At 70.5% G+C, this 17226-nt stretch overlaps 7 non-coding genes across 7 annotated transcripts; all 7 read right to left on the reverse strand.

Moving 5' to 3' along the window:
* Window positions 1-1500: 1500 nt before the first annotated feature.
* On the reverse strand, window positions 1501-1619 carry LOC135321948 (5S ribosomal RNA). The gene has a single exon (XR_010382123.1). It is a non-coding gene; the product is annotated as a 5S ribosomal RNA (ribosomal RNA).
* A 2225-nt stretch (window positions 1620-3844) lies between these two features.
* LOC135321949 (5S ribosomal RNA) lies at window positions 3845-3963 on the reverse strand. Its single transcript, XR_010382124.1, has one exon. It is a non-coding gene; the product is annotated as a 5S ribosomal RNA (ribosomal RNA).
* A 2228-nt stretch (window positions 3964-6191) lies between these two features.
* On the reverse strand, window positions 6192-6310 carry LOC135321904 (5S ribosomal RNA). Its single transcript, XR_010382079.1, has one exon. It is a non-coding gene; the product is annotated as a 5S ribosomal RNA (ribosomal RNA).
* Window positions 6311-8548: 2238 nt separating this feature from the next.
* Window positions 8549-8667, reverse strand: LOC135321905 (5S ribosomal RNA). The gene has a single exon (XR_010382080.1). It is a non-coding gene; the product is annotated as a 5S ribosomal RNA (ribosomal RNA).
* Window positions 8668-10880: 2213 nt separating this feature from the next.
* On the reverse strand, window positions 10881-10999 carry LOC135321950 (5S ribosomal RNA). Its single transcript, XR_010382125.1, has one exon. It is a non-coding gene; the product is annotated as a 5S ribosomal RNA (ribosomal RNA).
* A 2207-nt stretch (window positions 11000-13206) lies between these two features.
* LOC135321951 (5S ribosomal RNA) lies at window positions 13207-13325 on the reverse strand. Its single transcript, XR_010382126.1, has one exon. It is a non-coding gene; the product is annotated as a 5S ribosomal RNA (ribosomal RNA).
* Window positions 13326-15567: 2242 nt separating this feature from the next.
* LOC135321952 (5S ribosomal RNA) lies at window positions 15568-15686 on the reverse strand. The gene has a single exon (XR_010382127.1). It is a non-coding gene; the product is annotated as a 5S ribosomal RNA (ribosomal RNA).
* Window positions 15687-17226: the final 1540 nt, after the last annotated feature.

Genomic DNA, 17226 nt, shown 5'->3' on the forward strand with positions numbered 1-17226 from the left:
CACACACAGACACACACTGAAAACACACAGCTAGACACACACCCCTCCACCCCCACCCCCACCCCAGACAAACGGAGGGGAAGAGAGGGAGCATGAGCCAGCTGCTCCAGGAGAGCCAGAGTGAGAGCAAACGTGAGAGGCTATGGTGAGAGGGAGAAAGAGAGGAAGGAGACACAGTGGTGGAGAGACAGGCGGCGCCGGGGGTGCGTTCTGGGAGGGGGTGGGGGGTGAGGGGGTGACAGAGGCAGAGGCAGAGGCAGAGGCAGAGACAGAGAAAGAGACAGAGAAAGAGACCAGAGACAGACTGACAGAGAGACAAGAGTTTGACAGAGAGAGGGAGAGAGGGAGACGGAGGGGGCAACGCTGGACCCAGAAGCAGACAGACACACCCGGGACAGATGCTCTTGTCACAGACCTTGCCGAGCCGCAGATGAGCCTCTGCTGAAGACGGAGCTTCCCCTAGGCAGGGTGGTGGTGCTTGGGCGGCACCCCGGGCAGGAGGCAGGTAGGTGCCTTGGGGCTGGCAGTCCCCCGCGGGGCCCCAGGACTCCCAGACGACGTCTCACGAGTCCCGTTCTGCGCGCTGCTCGGGTTCCTTCCCCGGGAGCCGCGGGCCGGGGGCCCGGCACAGACAGACGGTCCCGCCGGCGGTGGGTGTGCGCAGGTCAGCGTGTCGGCGGCAGTGTGCGTGTCCCGGTGGGTGGGTTTTCGTGTCGTCGTCCTGCTTTCCGTCGTCTCTCTGTCTCTCTGGCCGTCGGTTCCGACTCCGGGCCTCTCTGGGCCGGGCGCGCCCGGACTTGCTTGAGTGCGCCTGGCTGGCTGTTGCTGGAGAGCAGCGGCGACGGGCGTGTGCCGAGGGGGGCGTCGTGGAACTGGAGGGCCAACGCACGAAGTGGCTCTGGCGGGGCCCAGGTTCCAAGGGACACGGAGGGGCGACCGGTGGGCGTGGCCCTGCCGGGCGAAGGACGGGAACGTCCTTTCCTTCCGTGGGGAGAGCAGGCCAAGGCTGGTGGAGAGAAGGCGGTCTCGGCGGGCGGGCGCTGGCGTCGACTTGGGGCGGGCAGCCGGCGGCTGGGCGCCGTTGGACGTCGAGAGGGCTCGCGGGCCGCGGGCGGCAGGAGGACGAGGACGGACCGAGGGAGCCCAGGCCTGCGGCGGAGTCGCGGTCGGGCCGTCGCCCCTCCCGCCTCACAGTCCCCCCAGGGGAGGGCCGGGGGGCTGTGGGGGCTGTGGGGGGCCGGGGCTGCGAGGTCCAAGGGGCAGGGAAGCGGCTGCCTGTGCGCCCGCCGGCATGCGGGCAGGCCGGCCGGCTGCCCGGCCGGCTGCCCGCCTGCCTGCCTGCCTGACGCGGGGTCGGGGCAGGCCGTGGGCTGCGCGGGCGTGGCGTGGTGGGGGGAGGGTCAGGAGGTGCTCGGGCCTGCGGGGAGCCGCCTTGGGGACAGGGGCGGCGGCTAAAGGAGAGGGAGGCAGGAGGCCAAAAAAAAAAAAAAAAAAAAAAAAAGCCTACAGCACCCGGTATTCCCAGGCGGTCTCCCATCCAAGTACTAACCAGGCCCGACCCTGCTTAGCTTCCGAGATCAGACGAGATCGGGCGCGTTCAGGGTGGTATGGCCGTAGACAGCGGCAGGCGCCGCGCGGCGCCTCAAGAGCCCGCGCTGCGCCTTCCCTGCCGCCGCCTCGGCCGGCCCGCGCCGTGCCGAACCGAGCCCGGCCGGGCCGAGCCGAGCCGAGCCGAGCCGAGCCGAGCCGAGCCAAGCCAAGCCAAGCCACCGCGGCCTGCACTCAGCGCACACAGCGCAGAGCGCAGAGCGCACCGCGCGCCTGCCGCCCGCCTCCCAGCGCCTCCCGCCCACCCCGGGACTCTCCAGGCCCGTCCCAGCTCGGATCCCCGCATCAGGCTCGCTGGCAGGGGCAAGTGGCCCCGGAGGCGTCCGGACCCGGGCCTCCGGGCCTCCGGGCCGCCGGCCGGCCGGCCCCTGAGCCCCACCCACCCACCTCCGGGCCTAGGCGTAGCCCAGCGCGGACCTTGGCCGCCCCTCCTGCCTCCACCAACTTGCCCAAACCCACCCAGTACCTCCGTCGCGGCGGGAGGGAAGGCATCAGCCCGGGCCCGACGCCCCACCCCGCCCCACCCTTCACCCCACACCGGGCCGGTGGGCGTCAGCGGGCCTCCCTGCCCAGCCCCCGAGGCGAAAGAAGACAGCCCCTTGCAGAGAGAGCTGAGAAAGACGGGACGGACCGAAGGACGGACGATCGGACGGACAGGAGCGCGCGCCGGCCCACGCAGACACGCACGCACGCGGACACACACAAACACACACACACACACACACACACACACACACACACACAGACACACACTGAAAACACACAGCTAGACACACACCCCTCCACCCCCACCCCCACCCCAGACAAACGGAGGGGAAGAGAGGGAGCATGAGCCAGCTGCTCCAGGAGAGCCAGAGTGAGAGCAAACGTGAGAGGCTATGGTGAGAGGGAGAAAGAGAGGAAGGAGACACAGTGGTGGAGAGACAGGCGGCGCCGGGGGTGCGTTCTGGGAGGGGGTGGGGGGTGAGGGGGTGACAGAGGCAGAGGCAGAGGCAGAGGCAGAGACAGAGAAAGAGACAGAGAAAGAGACCAGAGACAGACTGACAGAGAGACAAGAGTTTGACAGAGAGAGGGAGAGAGGGAGACGGAGGGGGCAACGCTGGACCCAGAAGCAGACAGACACACCCGGGACAGATGCTCTTGTCACAGACCTTGCCGAGCCGCAGATGAGCCTCTGCTGAAGACGGAGCTTCCCCTAGGCAGGGTGGTGGTGCTTGGGCGGCACCCCGGGCAGGAGGCAGGTAGGTGCCTTGGGGCTGGCAGTCCCCCGCGGGGCCCCAGGACTCCCAGACGACGTCTCACGAGTCCCGTTCTGCGCGCTGCTCGGGTTCCTTCCCCGGGAGCCGCGGGCCGGGGGCCCGGCACAGACAGACGGTCCCGCCGGCGGTGGGTGTGCGCAGGTCAGCGTGTCGGCGGCAGTGTGCGTGTCCCGGTGGGTGGGTTTTCGTGTCGTCGTCCTGCTTTCCGTCGTCTCTCTGTCTCTCTGGCCGTCGGTTCCGACTCCGGGCCTCTCTGGGCCGGGCGCGCCCGGACTTGCTTGAGTGCGCCTGGCTGGCTGTTGCTGGAGAGCAGCGGCGACGGGCGTGTGCCGAGGGGGGCGTCGTGGAACTGGAGGGCCAACGCACGAAGTGGCTCTGGCGGGGCCCAGGTTCCAAGGGACACGGAGGGGCGACCGGTGGGCGTGGCCCTGCCGGGCGAAGGACGGGAACGTCCTTTCCTTCCGTGGGGAGAGCAGGCCAAGGCTGGTGGAGAGAAGGCGGTCTCGGCGGGCGGGCGCTGGCGTCGACTTGGGGCGGGCAGCCGGCGGCTGGGCGCCGTTGGACGTCGAGAGGGCTCGCGGGCCGCGGGCGGCAGGAGGACGAGGACGGACCGAGGGAGCCCAGGCCTGCGGCGGAGTCGCGGTCGGGCCGTCGCCCCTCCCGCCTCACAGTCCCCCCAGGGGAGGGCCGGGGGGCTGTGGGGGCTGTGGGGGGCCGGGGCTGCGAGGTCCAAGGGGCAGGGAAGCGGCTGCCTGTGCGCCCGCCGGCATGCGGGCAGGCCGGCCGGCTGCCCGGCCGGCTGCCCGCCTGCCTGCCTGCCTGACGCGGGGTCGGGGCAGGCCGTGGGCTGCGCGGGCGTGGCGTGGTGGGGGGAGGGTCAGGAGGTGCTCGGGCCTGCGGGGAGCCGCCTTGGGGACAGGGGCGGCGGCTAAAGGAGAGGGAGGCAGGAGGCCAAAAAAAAAAAAAAAAAAAAAAAAAGCCTACAGCACCCGGTATTCCCAGGCGGTCTCCCATCCAAGTACTAACCAGGCCCGACCCTGCTTAGCTTCCGAGATCAGACGAGATCGGGCGCGTTCAGGGTGGTATGGCCGTAGACAGCGGCAGGCGCCGCGCGGCGCCTCAAGAGCCCGCGCTGCGCCTTCCCTGCCGCCGCCTCGGCCGGCCCGCGCCGTGCCGAACCGAGCCCGGCCGGGCCGGGCCGAGCCGAGCCGAGCCGAGCCGAGCCGAGCCAAGCCAAGCCAAGCCACCGCGGCCTGCACTCAGCGCACACAGCGCAGAGCGCAGAGCGCACCGCGCGCCTGCCGCCCGCCTCCCAGCGCCTCCCGCCCACCCCGGGACTCTCCAGGCCCGTCCCAGCTCGGATCCCCGCATCAGGCTCGCTGGCAGGGGCAAGTGGCCCCGGAGGCGTCCGGACCCGGGCCTCCGGGCCTCCGGGCCGCCGGCCGGCCGGCCCCTGAGCCCCACCCACCCACCTCCGGGCCTAGGCGTAGCCCAGCGCGGACCTTGGCCGCCCCTCCTGCCTCCACCAACTTGCCCAAACCCACCCAGTACCTCCGTCGCGGCGGGAGGGAAGGCATCAGCCCGGGCCCGACGCCCCACCCCGCCCCACCCTTCACCCCACACCGGGCCGGTGGGCGTCAGCGGGCCTCCCTGCCCAGCCCCCGAGGCGAAAGAAGACAGCCCCTTGCAGAGAGAGCTGAGAAAGACGGGACGGACCGAAGGACGGACGATCGGACGGACAGGAGCGCGCGCCGGCCCACGCAGACACGCACGCACGCGGACACACACAAACACACACACACACACACACACACACACACACACACACACAGACACACACTGAAAACACACAGCTAGACACACACCCCTCCACCCCCACCCCCACCCCAGACAAACGGAGGGGAAGAGAGGGAGCATGAGCCAGCTGCTCCAGGAGAGCCAGAGTGAGAGCAAACGTGAGAGGCTATGGTGAGAGGGAGAAAGAGAGGAAGGAGACACAGTGGTGGAGAGACAGGCGGCGCCGGGGGTGCGTTCTGGGAGGGGGTGGGGGGTGAGGGGGTGACAGAGGCAGAGGCAGAGGCAGAGGCAGAGACAGAGAAAGAGACAGAGAAAGAGACCAGAGACAGACTGACAGAGAGACAAGAGTTTGACAGAGAGAGGGAGAGAGGGAGACGGAGGGGGCAACGCTGGACCCAGAAGCAGACAGACACACCCGGGACAGATGCTCTTGTCACAGACCTTGCCGAGCCGCAGATGAGCCTCTGCTGAAGACGGAGCTTCCCCTAGGCAGGGTGGTGGTGCTTGGGCGGCACCCCGGGCAGGAGGCAGGTAGGTGCCTTGGGGCTGGCAGTCCCCCGCGGGGCCCCAGGACTCCCAGACGACGTCTCACGAGTCCCGTTCTGCGCGCTGCTCGGGTTCCTTCCCCGGGAGCCGCGGGCCGGGGGCCCGGCACAGACAGACGGTCCCGCCGGCGGTGGGTGTGCGCAGGTCAGCGTGTCGGCGGCAGTGTGCGTGTCCCGGTGGGTGGGTTTTCGTGTCGTCGTCCTGCTTTCCGTCGTCTCTCTGTCTGTCTGGCCGTCGGTTCCGACTCCGGGCCTCTCTGGGCCGGGCGCGCCCGGACTTGCTTGAGTGCGCCTGGCTGGCTGTTGCTGGAGAGCAGCGGCGACGGGCGTGTGCCGAGGGGGGCGTCGTGGAACTGGAGGGCCAACGCACGAAGTGGCTCTGGCGGGGCCCAGGTTCCAAGGGACACGGAGGGGCGACCGGTGGGCGTGGCCCTGCCGGGCGAAGGACGGGAACGTCCTTTCCTTCCGTGGGGAGAGCAGGCCAAGGCTGGTGGAGAGAAGGCGGTCTCGGCGGGCGGGCGCTGGCGTCGACTTGGGGCGGGCAGCCGGCGGCTGGGCGCCGTTGGACGTCGAGAGGGCTCGCGGGCCGCGGGCGGCAGGAGGACGAGGACGGACCGAGGGAGCCCAGGCCTGCGGCGGAGTCGCGGTCGGGCCGTCGCCCCTCCCGCCTCACAGTCCCCCCAGGGGAGGGCCGGGGGGCTGTGGGGGCTGTGGGGGGCCGGGGCTGCGAGGTCCAAGGGGCAGGGAAGCGGCTGCCTGTGCGCCCGCCGGCATGCGGGCAGGCCGGCCGGCTGCCCGGCCGGCTGCCCGCCTGCCTGCCTGCCTGACGCGGGGTCGGGGCAGGCCGTGGGCTGCGCGGGCGTGGCGTGGTGGGGGGAGGGTCAGGAGGTGCTCGGGCCTGCGGGGAGCCGCCTTGGGGACAGGGGCGGCGGCTAAAGGAGAGGGAGGCAGGAGGCCAAAAAAAAAAAAAAAAAAAAAAAAAAGCCTACAGCACCCGGTATTCCCAGGCGGTCTCCCATCCAAGTACTAACCAGGCCCGACCCCGCTTAGCTTCCGAGATCAGACGAGATCGGGCGCGTTCAGGGTGGTATGGCCGTAGACAGCGGCAGGCGCCGCGCGGCGCCTCAAGAGCCCGCGCTGCGCCTTCCCTGCCGCCGCCTCGGCCGGCCCGCGCCGTGCCGAACCGAGCCCGGCCGGGCCGGGCCGAGCCGAGCCGAGCCGAGCCGAGCCGAGCCAAGCCAAGCCAAGCCACCGCGGCCTGCACTCAGCGCACACAGCGCAGAGCGCAGAGCGCACCGCGCGCCTGCCGCCCGCCTCCCAGCGCCTCCCGCCCACCCCGGGACTCTCCAGGCCCGTCCCAGCTCGGATCCCCGCATCAGGCTCGCTGGCAGGGGCAAGTGGCCCCGGAGGCGTCCGGACCCGGGCCTCCGGGCCTCCGGGCCGCCGGCCGGCCGGCCCCTGAGCCCCACCCACCCACCTCCGGGCCTAGGCGTAGCCCAGCGCGGACCTTGGCCGCCCCTCCTGCCTCCACCAACTTGCCCAAACCCACCCAGTACCTCCGTCGCGGCGGGAGGGAAGGCATCAGCCCGGGCCCGACGCCCCACCCCGCCCCACCCTTCACCCCACACCGGGCCGGTGGGCGTCAGCGGGCCTCCCTGCCCAGCCCCCGAGGCGAAAGAAGACAGCCCCTTGCAGAGAGAGCTGAGAAAGACGGGACGGACCGAAGGACGGACGATCGGACGGACAGGAGCGCGCGCCGGCCCACGCAGACACGCACGCACGCGGACACACACAAACACACACACACACACACACACACACACACACACACACACACACACACACAGACACACACTGAAAACACACAGCTAGACACACACCCCTCCACCCCCACCCCCACCCCAGACAAACGGAGGGGAAGAGAGGGAGCATGAGCCAGCTGCTCCAGGAGAGCCAGAGTGAGAGCAAACGTGAGAGGCTATGGTGAGAGGGAGAAAGAGAGGAAGGAGACACAGTGGTGGAGAGACAGGCGGCGCCGGGGGTGCGTTCTGGGAGGGGGTGGGGGGTGAGGGGGTGACAGAGGCAGAGGCAGAGGCAGAGGCAGAGACAGAGAAAGAGACAGAGAAAGAGACCAGAGACAGACTGACAGAGAGACAAGAGTTTGACAGAGAGAGGGAGAGAGGGAGACGGAGGGGGCAACGCTGGACCCAGAAGCAGACAGACACACCCGGGACAGATGCTCTTGTCACAGACCTTGCCGAGCCGCAGATGAGCCTCTGCTGAAGACGGAGCTTCCCCTAGGCAGGGTGGTGGTGCTTGGGCGGCACCCCGGGCAGGAGGCAGGTAGGTGCCTTGGGGCTGGCAGTCCCCCGCGGGGCCCCAGGACTCCCAGACGACGTCTCACGAGTCCCGTTCTGCGCGCTGCTCGGGTTCCTTCCCCGGGAGCCGCGGGCCGGGGGCCCGGCACAGACAGACGGTCCCGCCGGCGGTGGGTGTGCGCAGGTCAGCGTGTCGGCGGCAGTGTGCGTGTCCCGGTGGGTGGGTTTTCGTGTCGTCGTCCTGCTTTCCGTCGTCTCTCTGTCTCTCTGGCCGTCGGTTCCGACTCCGGGCCTCTCTGGGCCGGGCGCGCCCGGACTTGCTTGAGTGCGCCTGGCTGGCTGTTGCTGGAGAGCAGCGGCGACGGGCGTGTGCCGAGGGGGGCGTCGTGGAACTGGAGGGCCAACGCACGAAGTGGCTCTGGCGGGGCCCAGGTTCCAAGGGACACGGAGGGGCGACCGGTGGGCGTGGCCCTGCCGGGCGAAGGACGGGAACGTCCTTTCCTTCCGTGGGGAGAGCAGGCCAAGGCTGGTGGAGAGAAGGCGGTCTCGGCGGGCGGGCGCTGGCGTCGACTTGGGGCGGGCAGCCGGCGGCTGGGCGCCGTTGGACGTCGAGAGGGCTCGCGGGCCGCGGGCGGCAGGAGGACGAGGACGGACCGAGGGAGCCCAGGCCTGCGGCGGAGTCGCGGTCGGGCCGTCGCCCCTCCCGCCTCACAGTCCCCCCAGGGGAGGGCCGGGGGGCTGTGGGGGCTGTGGGGGGCCGGGGCTGCGAGGTCCAAGGGGCAGGGAAGCGGCTGCCTGTGCGCCCGCCGGCATGCGGGCAGGCCGGCCGGCTGCCCGGCCGGCTGCCCGCCTGCCTGCCTGCCTGACGCGGGGTCGGGGCAGGCCGTGGGCTGCGCGGGCGTGGCGTGGTGGGGGGAGGGTCAGGAGGTGCTCGGGCCTGCGGGGAGCCGCCTTGGGGACAGGGGCGGCGGCTAAAGGAGAGGGAGGCAGGAGGCCAAAAAAAAAAAAAAAAAAAAAAAAAAGCCTACAGCACCCGGTATTCCCAGGCGGTCTCCCATCCAAGTACTAACCAGGCCCGACCCCGCTTAGCTTCCGAGATCAGACGAGATCGGGCGCGTTCAGGGTGGTATGGCCGTAGACAGCGGCAGGCGCCGCGCGGCGCCTCAAGAGCCCGCGCTGCGCCTTCCCTGCCGCCGCCTCGGCCGGCCCGCGCCGTGCCGAACCGAGCCCGGCCGGGCCGGGCCGAGCCGAGCCGAGCCGAGCCGAGCCGAGCCAAGCCAAGCCAAGCCACCGCGGCCTGCACTCAGCGCACACAGCGCAGAGCGCAGAGCGCACCGCGCGCCTGCCGCCCGCCTCCCAGCGCCTCCCGCCCACCCCGGGACTCTCCAGGCCCGTCCCAGCTCGGATCCCCGCATCAGGCTCGCTGGCAGGGGCAAGTGGCCCCGGAGGCGTCCGGACCCGGGCCTCCGGGCCTCCGGGCCGCCGGCCGGCCGGCCCCTGAGCCCCACCCACCCACCTCCGGGCCTAGGCGTAGCCCAGCGCGGACCTTGGCCGCCCCTCCTGCCTCCACCAACTTGCCCAAACCCACCCAGTACCTCCGTCGCGGCGGGAGGGAAGGCATCAGCCCGGGCCCGACGCCCCACCCCGCCCCACCCTTCACCCCACACCGGGCCGGTGGGCGTCAGCGGGCCTCCCTGCCCAGCCCCCGAGGCGAAAGAAGACAGCCCCTTGCAGAGAGAGCTGAGAAAGACGGGACGGACCGAAGGACGGACGATCGGACGGACAGGAGCGCGCGCCGGCCCACGCAGACACGCACGCACGCGGACACACACAAACACACACACACACACACACACACTGAAAACACACAGCTAGACACACACCCCTCCACCCCCACCCCCACCCCAGACAAACGGAGGGGAAGAGAGGGAGCATGAGCCAGCTGCTCCAGGAGAGCCAGAGTGAGAGCAAACGTGAGAGGCTATGGTGAGAGGGAGAAAGAGAGGAAGGAGACACAGTGGTGGAGAGACAGGCGGCGCCGGGGGTGCGTTCTGGGAGGGGGTGGGGGGTGAGGGGGTGACAGAGGCAGAGGCAGAGGCAGAGGCAGAGACAGAGAAAGAGACAGAGAAAGAGACAGAGAAAGAGACCAGAGACAGACTGACAGAGAGACAAGAGTTTGACAGAGAGAGGGAGAGAGGGAGACGGAGGGGGCAACGCTGGACCCAGAAGCAGACAGACACACCCGGGACAGATGCTCTTGTCACAGACCTTGCCGAGCCGCAGATGAGCCTCTGCTGAAGACGGAGCTTCCCCTAGGCAGGGTGGTGGTGCTTGGGCGGCACCCCGGGCAGGAGGCAGGTAGGTGCCTTGGGGCTGGCAGTCCCCCGCGGGGCCCCAGGACTCCCAGACGACGTCTCACGAGTCCCGTTCTGCGCGCTGCTCGGGTTCCTTCCCCGGGAGCCGCGGGCCGGGGGCCCGGCACAGACAGACGGTCCCGCCGGCGGTGGGTGTGCGCAGGTCAGCGTGTCGGCGGCAGTGTGCGTGTCCCGGTGGGTGGGTTTTCGTGTCGTCGTCCTGCTTTCCGTCGTCTCTCTGTCTGTCTGGCCGTCGGTTCCGACTCCGGGCCTCTCTGGGCCGGGCGCGCCCGGACTTGCTTGAGTGCGCCTGGCTGGCTGTTGCTGGAGAGCAGCGGCGACGGGCGTGTGCCGAGGGGGGCGTCGTGGAACTGGAGGGCCAACGCACGAAGTGGCTCTGGCGGGGCCCAGGTTCCAAGGGACACGGAGGGGCGACCGGTGGGCGTGGCCCTGCCGGGCGAAGGACGGGAACGTCCTTTCCTTCCGTGGGGAGAGCAGGCCAAGGCTGGTGGAGAGAAGGCGGTCTCGGCGGGCGGGCGCTGGCGTCGACTTGGGGCGGGCAGCCGGCGGCTGGGCGCCGTTGGACGTCGAGAGGGCTCGCGGGCCGCGGGCGGCAGGAGGACGAGGACGGACCGAGGGAGCCCAGGCCTGCGGCGGAGTCGCGGTCGGGCCGTCGCCCCTCCCGCCTCACAGTCCCCCCAGGGGAGGGCCGGGGGGCTGTGGGGGCTGTGGGGGGCCGGGGCTGCGAGGTCCAAGGGGCAGGGAAGCGGCTGCCTGTGCGCCCGCCGGCATGCGGGCAGGCCGGCCGGCTGCCCGGCCGGCTGCCCGCCTGCCTGCCTGCCTGACGCGGGGTCGGGGCAGGCCGTGGGCTGCGCGGGCGTGGCGTGGTGGGGGGAGGGTCAGGAGGTGCTCGGGCCTGCGGGGAGCCGCCTTGGGGACAGGGGCGGCGGCTAAAGGAGAGGGAGGCAGGAGGCCAAAAAAAAAAAAAAAAAAAAAAAGAGCCTACAGCACCCGGTATTCCCAGGCGGTCTCCCATCCAAGTACTAACCAGGCCCGACCCTGCTTAGCTTCCGAGATCAGACGAGATCGGGCGCGTTCAGGGTGGTATGGCCGTAGACAGCGGCAGGCGCCGCGCGGCGCCTCAAGAGCCCGCGCTGCGCCTTCCCTGCCGCCGCCTCGGCCGGCCCGCGCCGTGCCGAACCGAGCCCGGCCGGGCCGAGCCGAGCCGAGCCGAGCCGAGCCAAGCCAAGCCAAGCCAAGCCACCGCGTCCTGCACCCAGCGCACACAGCGCAGAGCGCAGAGCGCACCGCGCGCCTGCCGCCCGCCTCCCAGCGCCTCCCGCCCACCCCGGGACTCTCCAGGCCCGTCCCAGCTCGGATCCCCGCATCAGGCTCGCTGGCAGGGGCAAGTGGCCCCGGAGGCGTCCGGACCCGGGCCTCCGGGCCTCCGGGCCGCCGGCCGGCCGGCCCCTGAGCCCCACCCACCCACCTCCGGGCCTAGGCGTAGCCCAGCGCGGACCTTGGCCGCCCCTCCTGCCTCCACCAACTTGCCCAAACCCACCCAGTACCTCCGTCGCGGCGGGAGGGAAGGCATCAGCCCGGGCCCGACGCCCCACCCCGCCCCACCCTTCACCCCACACCGGGCCGGTGGGCGTCAGCGGGCCTCCCTGCCCAGCCCCCGAGGCGAAAGAAGACAGCCCCTTGCAGAGAGAGCTGAGAAAGACGGGACGGACCGAAGGACGGACGATCGGACGGACAGGAGCGCGCGCCGGCCCACGCAGACACGCACGCACGCGGACACACACAAACACACACACACACACACACACACTGAAAACACACAGCTAGACACACACCCCTCCACCCCCACCCCCACCCCAGACAAACGGAGGGGAAGAGAGGGAGCATGAGCCAGCTGCTCCAGGAGAGCCAGAGTGAGAGCAAACGTGAGAGGCTATGGTGAGAGGGAGAAAGAGAGGAAGGAGACACAGTGGTGGAGAGACAGGCGGCGCCGGGGGTGCGTTCTGGGAGGGGGTGGGGGGTGAGGGGGTGACAGAGGCAGAGGCAGAGGCAGAGGCAGAGACAGAGAAAGAGACAGAGAAAGAGACAGAGAAAGAGACCAGAGACAGACTGACAGAGAGACAAGAGTTTGACAGAGAGAGGGAGAGAGGGAGACGGAGGGGGCAACGCTGGACCCAGAAGCAGACAGACACACCCGGGACAGATGCTCTTGTCACAGACCTTGCCGAGCCGCAGATGAGCCTCTGCTGAAGACGGAGCTTCCCCTAGGCAGGGTGGTGGTGCTTGGGCGGCACCCCGGGCAGGAGGCAGGTAGGTGCCTTGGGGCTGGCAGTCCCCCGCGGGGCCCCAGGACTCCCAGACGACGTCTCACGAGTCCCGTTCTGCGCGCTGCTCGGGTTCCTTCCCCGGGAGCCGCGGGCCGGGGGCCCGGCACAGACAGACGGTCCCGCCGGCGGTGGGTGTGCGCAGGTCAGCGTGTCGGCGGCAGTGTGCGTGTCCCGGTGGGTGGGTTTTCGTGTCGTCGTCCTGCTTTCCGTCGTCTCTCTGTCTCTCTGGCCGTCGGTTCCGACTCCGGGCCTCTCTGGGCCGGGCGCGCCCGGACTTGCTTGAGTGCGCCTGGCTGGCTGTTGCTGGAGAGCAGCGGCGACGGGCGTGTGCCGAGGGGGGCGTCGTGGAACTGGAGGGCCAACGCACGAAGTGGCTCTGGCGGGGCCCAGGTTCCAAGGGACACGGAGGGGCGACCGGTGGGCGTGGCCCTGCCGGGCGAAGGACGGGAACGTCCTTTCCTTCCGTGGGGAGAGCAGGCCAAGGCTGGTGGAGAGAAGGCGGTCTCGGCGGGCGGGCGCTGGCGTCGACTTGGGGCGGGCAGCCGGCGGCTGGGCGCCGTTGGACGTCGAGAGGGCTCGCGGGCCGCGGGCGGCAGGAGGACGAGGACGGACCGAGGGAGCCCAGGCCTGCGGCGGAGTCGCGGTCGGGCCGTCGCCCCTCCCGCCTCACAGTCCCCCCAGGGGAGGGCCGGGGGGCTGTGGGGGCTGTGGGGGGCCGGGGCTGCGAGGTCCAAGGGGCAGGGAAGCGGCTGCCTGTGCGCCCGCCGGCATGCGGGCAGGCCGGCCGGCTGCCCGGCCGGCTGCCCGCCTGCCTGCCTGCCTGACGCGGGGTCGGGGCAGGCCGTGGGCTGCGCGGGCGTGGCGTGGTGGGGGGAGGGTCAGGAGGTGCTCGGGCCTGCGGGGAGCCGCCTTGGGGACAGGGGCGGCGGTAAAGGAGAGGGAGGCAGGAGGCCAAAAAAAAAAAAAAAAAAAAAAAAAGCCTACAGCACCCGGTATTCCCAGGCGGTCTCCCATCCAAGTACTAACCAGGCCCGACCCTGCTTAGCTTCCGAGATCAGACGAGATCGGGCGCGTTCAGGGTGGTATGGCCGTAGACAGCGGCAGGCGCCGCGCGGCGCCTCAAGAGCCCGCGCTGCGCCTTCCCTGCCGCCGCCTCGGCCGGCCCGCGCCGTGCCGAACCGAGCCCGGCCGGGCCGGGCCGAGCCGAGCCGAGCCGAGCCGAGCCGAGCCAAGCCAAGCCAAGCCACCGCGGCCTGCACTCAGCGCACACAGCGCAGAGCGCAGAGCGCACCGCGCGCCTGCCGCCCGCCTCCCAGCGCCTCCCGCCCACCCCGGGACTCTCCAGGCCCGTCCCAGCTCGGATCCCCGCATCAGGCTCGCTGGCAGGGGCAAGTGGCCCCGGAGGCGTCCGGACCCGGGCCTCCGGGCCTCCGGGCCGCCGGCCGGCCGGCCCCTGAGCCCCACCCACCCACCTCCGGGCCTAGGCGTAGCCCAGCGCGGACCTTGGCCGCCCCTCCTGCCTCCACCAACTTGCCCAAACCCACCCAGTACCTCCGTCGCGGCGGGAGGGAAGGCATCAGCCCGGGCCCGACGCCCCACCCCGCCCCACCCTTCACCCCACACCGGGCCGGTGGGCGTCAGCGGGCCTCCCTGCCCAGCCCCCGAGGCGAAAGAAGACAGCCCCTTGCAGAGAGAGCTGAGAAAGACGGGACGGACCGAAGGACGGACGATCGGACGGACAGGAGCGCGCGCCGGCCCACGCAGACACGCACGCACGCGGACACACACAAACACACACACACACACACACACACACACACACACACACACACACACACACACACAGACACACACTGAAAACACACAGCTAGACACACACCCCTCCACCCCCACCCCCACCCCAGACAAACGGAGGGGAAGAGAGGGAGCATGAGCCAGCTGCTCCAGGAGAGCCAGAGTGAGAGCAAACGTGAGAGGCTATGGTGAGAGGGAGAAAGAGAGGAAGGAGACACAGTGGTGGAGAGACAGGCGGCGCCGGGGGTGCGTTCTGGGAGGGGGTGGGGGGTGAGGGGGTGACAGAGGCAGAGGCAGAGGCAGAGGCAGAGACAGAGAAAGAGACAGAGAAAGAGACCAGAGACAGACTGACAGAGAGACAAGAGTTTGACAGAGAGAGGGAGAGAGGGAGACGGAGGGGGCAACGCTGGACCCAGAAGCAGACAGACACACCCGGGACAGATGCTCTTGTCACAGACCTTGCCGAGCCGCAGATGAGCCTCTGCTGAAGACGGAGCTTCCCCTAGGCAGGGTGGTGGTGCTTGGGCGGCACCCCGGGCAGGAGGCAGGTAGGTGCCTTGGGGCTGGCAGTCCCCCGCGGGGCCCCAGGACTCCCAGACGACGTCTCACGAGTCCCGTTCTGCGCGCTGCTCGGGTTCCTTCCCCGGGAGCCGCGGGCCGGGGGCCCGGCACAGACAGACGGTCCCGCCGGCGGTGGGTGTGCGCAGGTCAGCGTGTCGGCGGCAGTGTGCGTGTCCCGGTGGGTGGGTTTTCGTGTCGTCGTCCTGCTTTCCGTCGTCTCTCTGTCTCTCTGGCCGTCGGTTCCGACTCCGGGCCTCTCTGGGCCGGGCGCGCCCGGACTTGCTTGAGTGCGCCTGGCTGGCTGTTGCTGGAGAGCAGCGGCGACGGGCGTGTGCCGAGGGGGGCGTCGTGGAACTGGAGGGCCAACGCACGAAGTGGCTCTGGCGGGGCCCAGGTTCCAAGGGACACGGAGGGGCGACCGGTGGGCGTGGCCCTGCCGGGCGAAGGACGGGAACGTCCTTTCCTTCCGTGGGGAGAGCAGGCCAAGGCTGGTGGAGAGAAGGCGGTCTCGGCGGGCGGGCGCTGGCGTCGACTTGGGGCGGGCAGCCGGCGGCTGGGCGCCGTTGGACGTCGAGAGGGCTCGCGGGCCGCGGGCGGCAGGAGGACGAGGACGGACCGAGGGAGCCCAGGCCTGCGGCGGAGTCGCGGTCGGGCCGTCGCCCCTCCCGCCTCACAGTCCCCCCAGGGGAGGGCCGGGGGGCTGTGGGGGCTGTGGGGGGCCGGGGCTGCGAGGTCCAAGGGGCAGGGAAGCGGCTGCCTGTGCGCCCGCCGGCATGCGGGCAGGCCGGCCGGCTGCCCGGCCGGCTGCCCGCCTGCCTGCCTGCCTGACGCGGGGTCGGGGCAGGCCGTGGGCTGCGCGGGCGTGGCGTGGTGGGGGGAGGGTCAGGAGGTGCTCGGGCCTGCGGGGAGCCGCCTTGGGGACAGGGGCGGCGGCTAAAGGAGAGGGAGGCAGGAGGCCAAAAAAAAAAAAAAAAAAAAAAAAAAGCCTACAGCACCCGGTATTCCCAGGCGGTCTCCCATCCAAGTACTAACCAGGCCCGACCCTGCTTAGCTTCCGAGATCAGACGAGATCGGGCGCGTTCAGGGTGGTATGGCCGTAGACAGCGGCAGGCGCCGCGCGGCGCCTCAAGAGCCCGCGCTGCGCCTTCCCTGCCGCCGCCTCGGCCGGCCCGCGCCGTGCCGAACCGAGCCCGGCCGGGCCGGGCCGAGCCGAGCCGAGCCGAGCCGAGCCGAGCCAAGCCAAGCCAAGCCACCGCGGCCTGCACTCAGCGCACACAGCGCAGAGCGCAGAGCGCACCGCGCGCCTGCCGCCCGCCTCCCAGAGCCTCCCGCCCACCCCGGGACTCTCCAGGCCCGTCCCAGCTCGGATCCCCGCATCAGGCTCGCTGGCAGGGGCAAGTGGCCCCGGAGGCGTCCGGACCCGGGCCTCCGGGCCTCCGGGCCGCCGGCCGGCCGGCCCCTGAGCCCCACCCACCCACCTCCGGGCCTAGGCGTAGCCCAGCGCGGACCTTGGCCGCCCCTCCTGCCTCCACCAACTTGCCCAAACCCACCCAGTACCTCCGTCGCGGCGGGAGGGAAGGCATCAGCCCGGGCCCGACGCCCCACCCCGCCCCACCCTTCACCCCACACCGGGCCGGTGGGCGTCAGCGGGCCTCCCTGCCCAGCCCCCGAGGCGAAAGAAGACAGCCCCTTGCAGAGAGAGCTGAGAAAGACGGGACGGACCGAAGGACGGACGATCGGACGGACAGGAGCGCGCGCCGGCCCACGCAGACACGCACGCACGCGGACACACACAAACACACACACACACACACACACACACACACACACACACAGACACACACTGAAAACACACAGCTAGACACACACCCCTCCACCCCCACCCCCACCCCAGACAAACGGAGGGGAAGAGAGGGAGCATGAGCCAGCTGCTCCAGGAGAGCCAGAGTGAGAGCAAACGTGAGAGGCTATGGTGAGAGGGAGAAAGAGAGGAAGGAGACACAGTGGTGGAGAGACAGGCGGCGCCGGGGGTGCGTTCTGGGAGGGGGTGGGGGGTGAGGGGGTGACAGAGGCAGAGGCAGAGGCAGAGGCAGAGACAGAGAAAGAGACAGAGAAAGAGACCAGAGACAGACTGACAGAGAGACAAGAGTTTGACAGAGAGAGGGAGAGAGGGAGACGGAGGGGGCAACGCTGGACCCAGAAGCAGACAGACACACCCGGGACAGATGCTCTTGTCACAGACCTTGCCGAGCCGCAGATGAGCCTCTGCTGAAGACGGAGCTTCCCCTAGGCAGGGTGGTGGTGCTTGGGCGGCACCCCGGGCAGGAGGCAGGTAGGTGCCTTGGGGCTGGCAGTCCCCCGCGGGGCCCCAGGACTCCCAGACGACGTCTCACGAGTCCCGTTCTGCGCGCTGCTCGGGTTCCTTCCCCGGGAGCCGCGGGCCGGGGGCCCGGCACAGACAGACGGTCCCGCCGGCGGTGGGTGTGCGCAGGTCAGCGTGTCGGCGGCAGTGTGCGTGTCCCGGTGGGTGGGTTTTCGTGTCGTCGTCCTGCTTTCCGTCGTCTCTCTGTCTCTCTGGCCGTCGGTTCCGACTCCGGGCCTCTCTGGGCCGGGCGCGCCCGGACTTGCTTGAGTGCGCCTGG

The sequence above is a fragment of the Camelus dromedarius genome, chromosome 8, assembly GCF_036321535.1.
Source record: "Camelus dromedarius isolate mCamDro1 chromosome 8, mCamDro1.pat, whole genome shotgun sequence".
In the NCBI taxonomy this organism is placed as follows: Eukaryota; Metazoa; Chordata; class Mammalia; order Artiodactyla; family Camelidae; genus Camelus; species Camelus dromedarius.